General features: G+C 48.0%; 1 protein-coding gene across 4 annotated transcripts in view; it reads left to right on the top strand.

Annotated features, from left to right (window-relative positions):
- The first annotated feature begins 1,473 nt into the window (after positions 1 to 1,473).
- The window catches only part of PTAFR (platelet activating factor receptor), a 30,477-nt gene continuing 19,434 nt past the window's right edge, over positions 1,474 to 12,516 (top strand). The window contains exons 1-2 of one of the 4 annotated variants that reach the window (XM_055332051.1): positions 1,474 to 1,590; positions 11,751 to 11,832. The gene's annotated coding sequence lies outside the window, so the exon portion shown is untranslated. Of the gene's footprint in view, positions 1,591 to 3,161; positions 3,240 to 11,627; positions 11,833 to 12,516 lie in introns of those variants that run through there. The other 3 variants (XM_055332054.1, XM_055332056.1, XM_055332053.1) reach the window with 3 other exon arrangements.

Here is a 12,516-nt window from a genome sequence, read left to right as displayed (position 1 = left end):
TGTGGGACTCGATCCTGGGGCTCCAGGATCACACCCTGGGCTGAAGGCAGGCGCTAAACCGCTGAGCCACCCAGGGATCCCCATTTTTTTTTTTTTTAGATTTTATATATTTATGAGAGACAGAGAGGCAGAGACACAGGCAGAGGGAGAACGGAGGCTTCCTGTGGGGAGCCTGATTTGGGACTTGGTCCCAGGACCCCGGGATCACGACCTGAGCCAAAGGCAGATGCTCAACCACTGAGCAACCCAGGCATCCCTAAACCTTCATTTTTAATAAGTTCTTCAACTGAGTCTGATGTGGAGAAAGGATTTGACTCCCACTTCTGGGACATAGGTAGGAACTTGGGTAAAGTGATTTTCATTTACTGAGTTCTTGTTAGAGGCCAGGCATCATGCTAGTTATAATGCAGGAAGTACATGTGACTAATACCCAGGAAACTGAGGCTTGGAGATGCTCAGCAGAGGGCTTGAGTTGAAGACCGGAGGCAGTGGTCAAACCCCGGGCTAGTGGATTCTTGAGCTGGTATTTGAGAGTGTCCCCCTGTGCAGTGGCCTAGTGTGCTTTTATCTGCACCCCGACATTTTTGCTCCCTGCCCAGAGCAATCAGATTTTGATGAGGGTGAGGTGGAGGTAAGGAATGACTTTGAGCAGAGAGCCCACAGGGTTAGAGCTCCAGGTACAGTTCTAGGCTGTTGACAGAACAACGGGCTCTGGCCTTGGTCAGACGAGGGACTCCTCAGAGGAAGGATCTGTCGCCTTCTTCAGACTGGTGGCTGATGAGGGCAGCAGTGGCTGTGTCACCTCCTCAGAAGAGTGGATTCATAAGGGAGAATTTCCCCTTTTCCATAGACTGGGCATCCCTGAGGGCTCGGCTGTCTCCTCCTGGGTTGGGGGTATCTGTGGGCAGGCTATGTCACACCCATTGTCCTGTGGCTGCCTGTGGGCAAGGCTGGCTGTGTGGTCCCTTAGGGTTATCTTCTGAAAGCAGGTTTGGTCTTTTTCACCAGCTTGGGTTCAGCCTGGGTTCCCTGGAATTGGGGCTGTGAGCACTGAAACTCAGGCTCCTGAAGAGAGGGCTGCATCTACTCCCCACCTTAGACTGGGGGCTCCTGGATGGGAGTGGGACCTTCTCCGGGTCGGGACTCATCTCCTCCTCAGACAAGGGACCCAGTTCCTCTGCCAACCTATACTGAGCCCTTACTCCCAGAGAGGCCCCGCATCAGGTGGGCCAGCCCAGTGTTGTTGGCTGGGCTGATGGACATGTAGAGAGACTCCCTGGCTGGATGTGGGTATTCCCAGTGACTTCGGGGTGGGGTCCCCACCCAAGGAGCTGGTTTCCTTGCCTTACGTCCTGCCCAGCAGAGCCTGCAGGCAGGCCTCCCCTAATTCTTTATTCAGCTGTTGAATGGGGATTGGAGCGTAAAGTGAGTCACACACCTGGGTCTGGGCCTGCCTTCTGCTTCCTTCCTACTCTCTGCTGCACTTCTTGAGTTCTCTGAGAAGCTGACCAGGAAACATGCTCTCCATGGCCCCCATCTCTCCCTCCTCCTTTTGTCACCCCTCAGACCACTGCTTCTGCTGTTTCTCAGGTAAGAGTCTGGTGGCCTGGGTGAGAGGGTCAGGTTTGGCTGCTTTGTCTAGCTGCCCCGTAGAATCCCTTAAGGCTGTTCAGGCTCTGGAGGGGTCCATAGAGCTGGGTCATGTCTGACTTTCTTCCCACCAGCACACCCCCATGGACACACAACTCTTCTTTGTCGCCACAGACATAGCACACATCCTTTTACTCCTCATAGACCTTTAACACACACCAACCGACAGCAGTCACACACATCACACAGAACACACCCTCGTCACCCATAGACATAGTTCATGGCCCTTCACAAATACATAACACAGAACAGACCCTTGACATCTACTGAAAGAACCCATGACCCTTCACTACACACAATAATACAAACTGTCCCAATTGATACGCTATCCCCTCATGTGATGCATGTTGTGACCCACAGGATGAAACACACATCTTTACAGACATACAACAGGTCCAACAGCATTGGCAGACACAACACATAAACCCCTGCAGGACACAGCAACCCAGACATGAAAGACCTCCTCACTTGCTGCAAACAAACCTACTCTACACAGACACACAAATATCCACTCTATACCTGTGCGCGCGCGCACACACACACACACACACACACACATCCACGCAACCATATGTACGGATCACAAAAGCTCTCCTCACCCCTAAACAGGTCCCCAAGATCCTTGGGTGCTGTTGCTCAGCTGGGGCAGGGCCTGGGGCCCAGTCAGCAATACCATCCCCACAACTTGTCACTTCCCACCTCAGGTCCTGCTCATGTGCTGGAGTGGGGGTGAGGGTGGGCAGAAGTGCCAGGGGTCCTGACCCCATCATGGAGCATGATGGGAGATGCCACTATCCTAGCTGTCTGAGTGCTGCTGCTTCCTAATGGCCCCAGGACTCAGCCTAAGCTGTTAATAAAAAAAGCTAGCTAGCATTCATCACATGGCTACTGTGGGTCAAAGATCATGCTCCATGCTTTTACAAGCATTATTTCATTTAATTATGCACTACCTTTATGAAGTAGATACTATTAATCTCATTTTATAGCTGTGTTTTGATAGTAGGCTTAGAGAGGTTAAGAAACTTGCCCAATAAGCACAGCCAGGAGATGGCAATGGATAGGTAAATCTAACTCCAGAATTCACTTCTCTTTAATTTGTTATTATTGTTGTTTTTACTTATTTATTTATTTATTTATTTAAAGATTTATTTATTTATTTATTTATGATAGACAGAGAGAGAGAGAGAGAGAGAGGCAGAGACACAGAAGGAGGGAGAAGTAGGCTCCATGCCGGGAGCCCGATGCCAGACTTGATCCCAGGACTCCAGGAACGTGCCCTCGGCCAAAGGCAGGCGCCAAACCACTGAGCCACCCAGGGATCCCCTATTATTACTGTTTTTAGAGGGGGAGGGAGAGGAGCAGAGAGAAGGGGAGAGAATATATATATTTTTAAATATTTTATTTATTTATTCATGATAGACACACAGAGAGAGGCAGAGTTACAGGCAGAGGGAGAAGCAGGCTCCCCGCAGGGAGCCCAAAGTGAGACTCAATCCTGGGTCTCCAGGATCACATCCTGGGCTGAAGGATCACGCCCTGGATCATGCTCCATGATGGGGCCAAACCGCTGAGCCACCCGGGCTGCCCAGGTGAGAAAATCTTAAGCAGGCTCCATGCCTAGTGCAGAGCCTAATGTGGGATTCGATCTCATAACCATGAGATCATGACTCGAGCAGAAAACAAGAGTCAGATGCTTAACCCACTGAACCACCCAGGCACCTCCTCTTGAATTAATTTTTAAATTTTTAAAGACGTGGCAAATAAGAAAGTTAAAAGTTCCAAGTTCAATAGTCCTGGCCACATCCCCGAGGCTTCCTTTTGTGTATGATGATGTGGCAGTGGCTGTATTACAAGCTGGGAGTAGAGCAGATGTGCTGTTGCAGGTGGGCCCAGGCTGGGGGTGGGGCGGGGGCAGAAGGACTCAGCGGAACCAGGGGAGGGAGAGGATGCAGGAAGATGGGGACCAGCTGCCAGGCACTGTGCTCTACAGACCTCATCTCGTTGTGAGGTTGGTGGTGATGTCCTCACTTGACAGATAGATACAGAGTCTGAGGTTCAGGTTGCCTAGATGTTGAGTGGCAGAGAGAGGATTCAAACTCCCAAGGTTTGAGGGAGGATGAGTGAGAGAGAGAGAGCCAGAGAGAGTCAGGAGTTATCCCTGAGGTTATGGTAAAGAGGAAGAGAGGATTCAGGGCTCCCAGGCCTCGGGGCTGGCATCCCAGAGAGGGGTCTCAGAAGGAACCTGCTGCCCAAGTTACTTTTCGGTTCTCAGGGGTCTCCAATTTTGTGGTAATCCCACCCCCTCCAGGGACTCTTTAGTCTGTTCATTTGCACTATTTGTCTATTCTGTGCTTGTGCTTATACCATCTGTCTTAATTACTGTTACTTTCCAGAAAATCTCAATATATGATGTGGCATGTTTTTTGACTTGTTAAATATGACAAATACTTGTGTACGCATCGCCAATTCAACAGAACATACAGGTGTAATAGAAGCCTCCTGTGTACCTCACCAGTCCTGCCCCCTCCCGCTCTCCCCAGAGATAATCATATCTTGAATTTGTTTTTATATATCGATGCAAATGTATTGTGTCTGCCAACAGTAATAAGTTTTAAGAAATAGTATCATGCTGTGTTTATCCTTCTGCAACTTGCTTTCTTCATTTAGCAATATGTCTGTTGTTCATGTTATTACATGTGGCTCTGTTCACTTTAATATGTGCATAGGATGACATTATATACAAGGAAATATTAATATTTCCAGTATGTACCTAGGAACGATGTCCACATTTTCAATTTTATTATGAAATTAATTTCAAAAGTAGTGTGCCATTTGTGTCATCTTTTTAGTAGCTCAATGACAATTTCCATTGTTCTTTTTTTTTAAGATTTTATTTATTTATTCATGAGACACACACACACACAGAGAGAGGCAGAGACACAGGCAGAGGGAGAAGCAGGCTCCATGTAGGGAGCCTGACATGGGACTCGATCCCTGGTCTCCAGGATCAGGCCCTGGGCTGAGGGCAGCGCTAAACTGCTGAGCCACCTGGGCTGCCCCAATTTCCATTGCTCTACATCCTCTCTAATACTTGGAATTGCCAGACATTAATATTTTCCAATCTGGTGGTTGGATGTATTTTTTTCTTTCTTTTTTTTTAAATATTTATTTACTTCTTTATTTTAGAGAGAGGGTGCAAGGAGCATAGCATGAGAGATAAGCAGACTAGGCGCTGAGCATGGAGCCCCTCATGGGGCTCTATCTCATGACCTTGAGATCATAACTTAAGCCAAAATCACCAGTCGGTCACTCACTGAGTGACCCAACTGAGCCACCCAGGCACCCCAGTTTTTTCTAAGTGTGATGGATGGAAGCCACTAGAGAGTTTTGAGTAGAGGAATGATATAGTCTGACTGATGTTTAATAGGCTCCACTGCACTGCTGTGTTGAAAACAGGCTCAAGGGGGGTGCATGGGTGGAAGGGGAACCAGTGAGGGGCCACATCTAGGTGAAGGGCTGTGGCTTGGACCAGGGCCGTATCAGTGAAGTTGGGGCAAAGTGGTCAGAATTTGGATCAATCTATCATCTATCATCCATCTATGTATAATTTAAAGTTTATTTATTTATTTTTAAAGATTTTATTTATTTATTCATGAGAGACAGAGGGAGGCAGAGACATAGGCAGAGGGAGAAGCAGGCTCCATGCAGGGAGCCCAAAGTGGGACTTGATCCCAGGACCCCAGGATCATGACCTGAGCCAAAGGCAGATGCTCAACCACTGAGCCACCCAGGTATCCCTATCATTTAAAGTTTAAAGTAAATGTATTTAATTACAATTAAAAATAAATTTATTTGATGAAGGAAACTTTAAAATATTCTATAAACCCATGTACAGCTCTTGATCTTGCAAGCCCCACATTGGGTGTAGAGATTACATTAAAAATTATTCTATAAACCCAAACATAAGGCAACTCCTTAAATAAGCAATCCTCTAATCGTCCCAATAAGATCCCCCAAAGATTTTTTATGCCAATTTGAATATTTAAACTCTTAGGAATGTAGATTAAATGGTCCAGAGTTTCACAACCTCAGGACTAGCAACATTTTGAATCAATTTTTGTTGTAGGGACTGTTTTGTGCTCCTTAGGACAGTTAGCAGCATTGCTGGCTTCTACCCCCTAGATGCCAGCAGCACCTCTGTCCCCTCCTCCCCGGCCAGTGGTGACAACCAAAACTATGTTCAGATATTGGCATATGTCATACCTGGAGGGCTAAGTAGCCCCGATTAAGAACCACTGATATAGTCAAATGCCTATTTACAAGTATATACTTTATCACTTTAGTTACCTACTTAAATATTTTGTGCAATAATTTATTATTTTATACATTTTGCTTTTTTACACTCTCAAATCGCATGAAACAAATTTGTTTCAATTCGGCATCTTTATCATTTCTCTGTCATTTAACACAGTTTTCCAGGTTACATCATTTTCACTTCCATCTATGTTGTATGAGATCCAGCACCTGATCCCCTAATAAGATGCCATCATAGGAAAAATGACATCTCAAGACACAACTATCCATTATATAACACTGGGACAGTTTTCTTTTTCACTGTTGTTCTGATCTCTAAAATCTAAACAAGGGCTGAATCGCTCTAAAAGGCAAACAAAAAAAAAAAAACCTCGCCCTTATAAAAGATTGAAAATACATACTGGAGGACACTTACTGGTGTAATGGATCCCGTGGACCACCACCCAGCCTTGACAATGATCAACCCATTTTTCCACTGAGGTACATCCCACATTATTTTTTTTTAAAGTTTTTTAAAATTTTTATTTATTATGATAGTCACACACACAGAGAGAGAGAGAGAGACAGAGACAGAGACATAGGCAGAGGGAAAAGCATTCTCCATGCACTGGGAACCCGATATGGGATTCGATCCAGGGTCTCCAGGATCGCGCCCTGGGCCAAAGGCAGGCGCTAAACCGCTGCATCACCCAGGGATCCCACATCCCACATTATTTTGAAGCAAACCCCAAATATGTAATTTCATCTGTAAATATTTTGCATGTGTCTCTAAAAGATAAGAATTCTTTTTTTTTTTAAGATTTTATTTATTTATTCGTGAGAGACACAGAGAGAGAGAGAGAGAGGCAGAGACACAGGCAGAGGGCGAAGCAGGCTCCGTGCAGGGAGCCCGATGTGGGACTCAATCCCGGATCTCCAAGATCACACCCTGGGCCGAAGGCAGGCGCTAAACCGCTGAGCCACCCAGGGACCCCTGAGAATTCTTTTTAAGATAACAATTAACATTAACTCCTTCATGAGTTAATGAGTATCTGATACTCATTACTGATAACAATGAGTATCTGATAAGTGTTCAAATTTCTGATTGTCTCATGAGTCAGACCTTTTTTAAGGTTTTATTTATTGATCAGAAGTCCAACATCAGTATCAATGGGTAAAGAGTCAGCAGGGCTGTGCTCCTTGCAGAGGCTCTAGGACTGAATCTGTTCCTTGCCTTTTTCAATGTCTTGTGGCTACTGCATTCCTGGCTTGTGGCCACGTCAGTCTGCCTCTGTGGCCACACTGACTTCTCATCTTCTGTCTGCAATCAAATTTCCCTTGGCTTCTCTCTCTCTCTCTCCTTAAAGATTTATTTATTTATCCGAGAGAGAGAGAGAGAGAGAGAGAGAGAGAGAGAGAGAGACAGTGTGTGCACATGAGCAGGAGGAGGGGCAGAGGGAGAGAATCTTTAAGCAGATGCCTTACTCAGCAGCAGCTGAATGTAGGACTCAATCCCATGACCCGGAGATCATGACCCAAGCTGAAATCAAGAATCCAAGGCTTAACCAACCTAGCCACCCGGGCACTGCTTAGCTTCTCAATCAGATACCTGTGATTGTATTAAGGCTCACTCATATTATCTAGGATAATCTCCCCATCTCAGGTGCATCACTTTAATCACACCTGTAAAACTTTTATCACATAAAGTAACATCTATAGGCTCCAGGGATTGGGACCTGATATCTTTGTGGGCCATTATTCAGCCTGCTACAACACCATCACCTAGATTCAGTATTTTGCCCCACGGTTTCCCTCCCGTCGTTCCTTCCTTCCTTTTGTCCATCCTTCCTTCTCCTCTCTCCTTCCCCCATTCCATTCTTTCCATTCTCTTTCTTTTCTCTCTTTATCCTTATTTTGCTGTAGTGGTTTAAAGCAATTCCTTGTAACTTCATCTCTAAATATTTCCATATAAATGGATACTTTCTTATATAACCACACCACTATTATTGCTTCATACAGTTAACAATAATTCCTTAGAACCATCTAAAATTCTGTCCATATTAAATTCTCAACCGTGCCTGTGCTGGAAATCTTCTGTTTTCCCTCCAGGTCCCCTCACCACCCTTCTCCACACCACTCTGTGCCCCTGGAGGCTGATCTGTATGGGCTATATTACCCGTGTCCTTTGCTTCTGGTTGGACTCAGCCAAGGATGGGGGGCGGGGGGTACTGGTAAGACATCAGAAGGTGGAAGAAGGAAGAGATTTGAGTATTTATTTTCCAGTTCCCTCTCCAACAGGTCATGGGGGATTTCTGCAACTTCCTACCCAAAGTCACACCTCCTGCCAGGCAGCCCTCTCTAAATAGCTACTCTTGGGTTCCAGTAACTCTCCCTCTCTCCAGCCGTTCAGATGATAAGGACGCCCACTCTTGGTAGCCTTGGAGTACTACACTATTCCTTGTGGTTCTCCAGCCCTGCTCTCCCCTCTCTAAATAGGTCCTTTGTCCTCACACTGAGTGTGCAGCTCTTTTGAGGACCCTAACTGATACATATGTCCTTTATTTAAAAAACAAAACAAAACATTTTTTCTTGTTCCCATTTATTCCCACTTCAGCACAGTGGTTAAGATCTAGAGTGGGCTATGAAGCCAGATTATCTGGGTTCAAATCCGAGCTCTGCCACATACAAGCTGTGTGACTTTGGGCAAGCTACTCAGTTTCTCTATAACTCAATTTTCCTGTCTCTAAATTGGAGATAATAAAGGCACCAACTTTACAGGAATATTGTCAGGATATAGACTATAGCATATGTAAAGCAATTACATAGGGTACAACGGCCTGAAACACAGTAAATGCCCACCACATGTTCAATAGCATTGTGATTATTATAGTTAGCACTTTTATTATTCCTTGCACGCATTGCTCTTGAGTACCTTTCCACTGTGTTCTTCTGTGTGTATGAATTTTTACTTTTTTTTGTCCTTTATTCTGAAATATTCACAGATTCATGGGAAGTCGCAAAAATGGTACACTGAGGGGACACCTGGAGCATGCGACTCTTGATCCTGGGGTTGTGAGTTCAAGCCCCATGGTAGATGTAGAGATTACTTAAAAGAAAAAAAAAGTACACAGAGGTCACAAGTACCCTTACCTAGTTTCCTCCAAGGCTAGATTACACACACACACACACACACACATCACACACACACCACCAGACAGCATTATGTCCTGATTGGCAATTTAGACTCAGATTAAGATATATTTCAAAGTAGAACTGACTGAATTTGCTAACAGAATGGATGTGGGTGTGCCAGGAAGGAGGAGTAAAATGCTGATAATGTCTGCCTACCTAACCTGCTTATTGATCCTCTTAAAAGAGGTACTGAGGGATCCCTGGGTGGCGCAGCGGTTTAGCGCCTGCCTTTGGCCCAGGGCGCGATCCTGGAGACCCGGGATCGAATCCCACGTTGGGCTCCCGGTGCATGGAGCCTGCTTCTCCCTCGCCTGTGTCTCTGCCTCTCTCTCTCTCTGTGTGTGTTCTAATAAATAAATAAAATATTAAAAAAAAAAGAGGTACTGAAACACATTTACTACGAGAGCATGTGTAAAGGACTATTGAAAAACAGGCTGAGCTGAATAGTACTGGATTTAAGACAAGTGTCCTTGGAGTTTATGGTCAAATGAGACCAGTGGGTCCTGGAGATCCCTCCAGCTGTTAGCTCTCATGGAGTGTGGTGGCTGGAGGATGGCTGAGAGGGTGAAGCCAATTTGGGAAAGAGGATCCGAGTTAGGGAACAGAACTAGGACCTCAGCTTTCAGTTTGTGCCTAGGGCCCTCAAGACTCAAGATGCCTCTAAGGGACCTGGGAAGGGAAGATGAGTCTGGCCCTCTTCAAAGTCTGTAACTGGAGGCCTGGGTCACAAGCTGAGATGTGAGGAGAGTGTGTGTGGTGGGTGAGCGTGGAAAGCTGAGAGTGATTGGGCAGGAGGAAGGAGGTGACGGGGTGGATGTGAGTCAGGGGTAATAGATTTGGGCACCTGAGTGTGTGAGTGTACATGTGAGTGGAGGGACATGATTGTGGGTGGAGGGATGTGATTGTGAGCAAGTGTCTTTGCATAATAGTGTGCACTGAGTGTACATGACCGTGCAGGGGTCATCCGTGTAAGAGGTGCGAGCATGTCTGCCTGTGTGCAATGAGGGTGGAGCTGGGGTAGGAGCAGAACGTTGGTCTAGTTTTTCAGGGCTGAGGCGCATGTTAAAAGTGATTCGGGGACACCTGGGTGGCTCACTCAGTTAGGTGGACTCCTAACTCTTGATCTCAGCTCAGGTCTTGATCTCAGAGGTGTGAGTTCAAGCTCAGTGTTGGGCTCCAGGCTGGGCATGGAGCCTATTTAAAAAAAAGGGGGGGGGGGATATGCCCTTTGAGATCCATTTTTGGCAGTAGTGGGGTCCCTTTCAGCAGGATGAGGCTAGCCCAGGCATGCAGGGCAGAGCTGAGGGTGGACCCTGAGCTGGGGAGTCAGGAGCCTCTACTCTTCCCTGGCTCTGCTTCCTACCCACCTCCCTTTGGGACCTGCTAGACCCACACCCCTCTCTGTGTAGAAGGGTGTTGGACTGGCCGATAGATGAACACCTTGCTTTCCTAGGCAGTGACCACCACAGCCGTGGTGCTTAATACACGTTTACTCACTGAATGAGTAAATGGACCGGAAGCTGGGGCAGGGAGCTCCTGCCCATCGGCTACTGTTTTTTTTTTTTAATTATTATTATTATTTTTTTAATTTTTATTTTATTTATTTTTATTTTTTTAATTATTATTTTTAAAGATTTTATTTATTTATTCATGAGAGACACAGAGAAAGAGAGAGAGACAGAGACACAGGCAGAGGGAGAAGCGGGCTCCATGCAGGGGTCCCGGGTCCCCAGGATCAGGCCCTGGGCTGCAGGCGGCGCTAAACCGCTGCACCACCCGGGACGCCCCGTCAAGCTTCCACCCCCTGGCTTTCTCCCACCCACAGGCTCAAACGCGCTCACTCCAGGTCACTAACTCACCTGCGTCCACCCATCCCTCGCTCACACCCACAGGCCGCTCCTGGGGGGGCCCGACACCCGCTGTGTCCCGCAGGCCCCGCAGCAGCAGCACCGCCACCACGCTGTCCGCCAGGGCCCTCGGCCTTGGTGCTCCTGGGTGACCAGTGACACCCTGACCACAGCAGCTCTTCTGACCTCCTCCTTCCCATCCTTCTCGAGGCCGGGCTGGCCCTCCCTCCCCTCCCTCTCTCCCTTTCCCTCATCCCCCCCTCCCAGGCCCACGCGGAGACACGCAGACACGCGCACACCAGGCACACACTCAGCGCCTCATCACCGGCTCTGCTAATTCCCCCATCTCTGGCCTCGTGTCTCCTCATTCCCCTCATGCTCTGTCTGTGTTTACATCTGTCCGTCCTGCTCTGTCTTTCCCCCTCCCATCTCTCGCAGTTCTCCTGACCATCCCCCTGCCTCTCATTCTCCCTTTCTCGGTCATTCATTGCTCTTCTCTCTGCCTCGCCCTCCTGCTCAGCGTCTCTCTCTCCGGAGTGGGCGCTCGCACTCCGCTTCCTCTCTGACCCCAGCTCCCCCGCACCCTGGCCTTGGCCCACGCCCACCGGCCGGCTCAGTGAGAACCCCGTGAGCTGTGGTCAGGGACCGGTGACCCCGCTTGGAGGTTCCTGTGCCACCCGTTGGAGGAGCCCCAGGGTCACAGCATTTCCTCCCCAGGGGTGACTTGGCAGTGGTGTGCTCTTGTTTCCTCACTTCTGCAATTTCCAGAGAGCTCAGGGGCTGTGTCCGCAGACAGACACTCTGATCCTGCTGCTGCAGCCGGTCGGCTGACCAGCCTTCCGTGATACAGGTAAGGGGGGACCCCCAGCCCTGGCTGGGTCAGGGGGCGGCGTGTGACAATGTCCTGGGGAGACCACAGTCATGCCCTTTGCCTGCACCTGAGCAAATGGGTAGTTCTGTCCTTAAGGGACTGTTTTGGCACCTTCCTCAGGCCCAGAGTCTTGGGTTTAGAAAGGATTCCTCGTGACCACACTTGTCAGGAAAGCCAGCTACCCTCTTCGGTTGTCTGAGGCCAAGGCCACACTAAAGTAACCCCAGAAACCTTACTGGGAGCTGATGATGGTGATGAGATCTAGATCTCAGAGAGCTGAATGCCATCTGCCTGACGAGCTGCACATAGTCTCTTGGCCAAGTTATACTCCCTCACTGCAGCTCAATTTCCTGTATTAGCAAATGAGGATAATTCTGTTCCCCCAGCGGGACTGTCGGGAGAAGTATGGGGTCTGGTCCAGAGCTGGGTCCTTAGGAACTCATGAGATTGCAGGTGTTCCTGGGGGATGATGAAGATAACCAGGTTATTGGTACAAAGGGCCTGGCTCATAACTGGTTTCCTCTAGCGGGTCCCAGGGGTGAGGGACAGGCCGCAAGCTGGTCTCCCCTTTCCTTTGCTGGCTGGAGGTTCAGATGAACCAAGGTTGCTGTCCAGACACTTGCTAAATCTGTGAAGGATTAGGAAGCCAGCAGAGTCTCTTCA

Source organism: Nyctereutes procyonoides, unplaced genomic scaffold (assembly GCF_905146905.1).
Source record: "Nyctereutes procyonoides isolate TBG_1078 unplaced genomic scaffold, NYPRO_anot_genome, whole genome shotgun sequence".
Taxonomy (NCBI): Eukaryota; Metazoa; Chordata; class Mammalia; order Carnivora; family Canidae; genus Nyctereutes; species Nyctereutes procyonoides.
Note: the sequence above shows the minus strand (reverse complement) of the source record. Positions and strands in the feature narration are given on the sequence as shown.